Source organism: Anneissia japonica, unplaced genomic scaffold, assembly GCF_011630105.1.
Source record: "Anneissia japonica isolate Jap-2015-1 unplaced genomic scaffold, ASM1163010v1 scaffold288248_len282104_cov177, whole genome shotgun sequence".
NCBI lineage: Eukaryota > Metazoa > Echinodermata > Crinoidea > Comatulida > Comatulidae > Anneissia > Anneissia japonica.
The window spans coordinates 80481-83091 of NW_022738837.1; the positions used below are offsets into that span (position 1 = coordinate 80481).

Sequence of the window (2611 nt, forward strand, 5' to 3'; positions counted from 1 at the left end):
TCCGGATATTGCTAACCGTTAGCAGCCGTGTGTGAACATAGCCAATATCATTTAAGAAGATGAATTTTGATAGAAGGTTTGCATGCAGAGTGATTAATATTAAGGCCTTCTGTATAAATTTGCGAGATTATTCTGAAAAGAAACCATCGCAATATTAAAAGATAGAAACCACCCAATCTTTAATGAAATTAAATGGCTATGAAAGAGATTATGTCTGCTAAATGCTGTACCTTACAATTTCTCAACTCATTCATACCTTTTGCCATAAGATACTATAACTGAAATGTTTAAATTAATGTTTATTACTTGTCTCTTTAAACTGCATTTATATATATACATAGGCCATATGTTTGGTTTTTTTTTTCATTTTTATTGGTTACGTTTTTGCTATTCTTGTTATATTTTCGATGTTTGTAAATATTTTTGTATCTGTATGTATTGAAGTGGGTTGCACCCAAACAGAATTTCGGTGTTTTTTTTTTGTTTTTTTTTTTGTTTTTTTGGCAATAAAATAATCAGGGAACAGTGAAATTGAATCTTGATGTACTTTTTTGAGAAATCAAAATAATATTGTAATCCCATCTTTACTGAAGCCCTCTGAATTGGAATATTATTTGCAATATATGATTAGCCTTGAAAATAACTTGTGGGAGGATGCGGAACGCTACAAGGTTAACTGTATGATTCCTGGTATACTTCCTATTAGCGTCTTTGAAATCACTGGAACATGACTTCCTTTTAACTTGGCTTAATAGACCTACTTTATCAGGAATTATTTTTCATCAACTGAAGAATTGCGTCGTAATACATCGTACTATGTACTCGTGATAACAATTAGAAATATCTACGTTTGCTATTTTTCAACACAAGTCAAATATTTGGTCATCAGTGACGTCATAATATTCTACATGATTGTGATTAAACTTATCTTTCTTCCCTCCGTTTCATTAGGTAAGGCCTACATTTAAATAAAAGTATTTTGTCGTGTATATGTTTTTCATATGTAAGTTAACTAGGCCAACATTAGAATGTTTTCTATTCATCTTTTGTTTTTAATTTGGAAGCCTGTGCAGTGACAGTAAATCTTTAAGCCTCGCTGCCAATCGATAGCATCGTGTCCAAGACTGATCGCTTGTTCTGTGTTCTTAGGTAAAACTGCTTTATCAACTTTGTCTGTCATCACATAGGGGGCATCCACACTATTCAAATGAGTATATACAATGTAGATGACCTTATCACGACTATTGCATGTCAACTCATTACTGTGTTGGTTACCGATTGCAGTAGCAACTTCGGGTCCTTTTTTTTCCGAAGCTTGCGCTGCGTATGGTCCTCAGTGGGGTTTCGGGAGAATCAATCGTTTGCACCAGTGTTTTTGACGTATTATTATTTTACAGGTCTCCCTCCAATTAAAGACCCCTCTAATTAAAGACCACCTCCAATTAAAGACCACTTTTCTGTGGCCCCAGTTGAATGCCTTTCTTTTATCATTAGCTGTTCCCTCCAATATTAAAGATTGCCTTTAATTAGAGACCAAAGACCGTGGTTTTGGTAGACCCAATTGAATATTTTCTCAACTACTAAAGACCACTATAAAATAAATAGTGACGGTAATGCAATTTTTTCTGTAATAATTTGTGTTATATATATGACTTACACATAGAGATATTAGCCAATACACTGTTTTATTTACAATGTTTTGTGTACAGTATATTGAATAACGATAATATTAGTGGAAATGTTAGTAATATCTTAATGGAAAGACCAGTTGATGACACGGCTACCAAGAAATGTTTTATTAAAATAACTAACAGCATACAGTAATTGTACATACATTTTGAAACATAGGTATTGTAGGCCTACTCTTTTTAAATTAATATAAGGACCACATTTAGTGCCCAGGAGTCCCAAGTCTCCTGCAGAGTCCCCAAATGGAGTCTCCTGGAAATCGGCTGGAAGGCCTTCTACACTGCTGCGAACACGCAAAAATCTCCCGAAATAAACGATCTCCTTCAAATTCATGATGATATTTGCATGCTTTTGCAAGTTTTTACTATTGTAACTATCTTCCAGAAGTCAGTGCAATCATAATGTTTATACCCCTGCAAAGCAAAATATTGTTAGAGGTCTTAAGAAAACTCATTAAAACCGGATCTGCCGGATGTAGCTCTTCCAACTTGACCCCTGTTGAGTGCCGGTCTTAACTATAGGGATTCTATTAGGCATCAAAGACCAAGGTTTTCGGCATACCAAACTAAAAATATTTTTACTGTGCTTTAAAAATATATAGCGATTTTAGTACAGTTTATTTAGAGATTACATTACACAAACGTCAACAATACACATCAAAAGTCGGTGTTTTGTGTACCGTGCTCCATAGTGGATCCCAGTAATGTTAGTAGGACGTTGCAGTTCGTAATTTTCTTCTAATTAAATTGATATTTTGGTAAGACGAGCACAGGACCTGTTGTGTGGCTACCGAAAAATGGTTTATAATGAATCAGTAACATCATACATTAATCCATTCTAAAACACTTGGAAGAAAACATAATGTAATGTCATAATGTATAATACCATGCTTTTCAATAAATACATATATATATATATATAT

General features: G+C 33.8%; 1 protein-coding gene across 4 annotated transcripts in view; it reads left to right on the top strand.

The window, feature by feature from the left end:
- Positions 1-2611, top strand: part of LOC117117839 (metabotropic glutamate receptor 4-like) — a 41366-nt gene that overhangs the window by 13492 nt on the left and 25263 nt on the right. Inside the window, exon 1 of one of the 4 annotated variants that reach the window (XM_033262313.1) lies at positions 727-951. The exons of the other annotated variants lie outside the window; for them this stretch is intronic. The gene's annotated coding sequence lies outside the window, so the exon portion shown is untranslated. Of the gene's footprint in view, positions 1-726; positions 952-2611 lie in introns of those variants that run through there. 4 annotated transcript variants of the gene reach the window in all.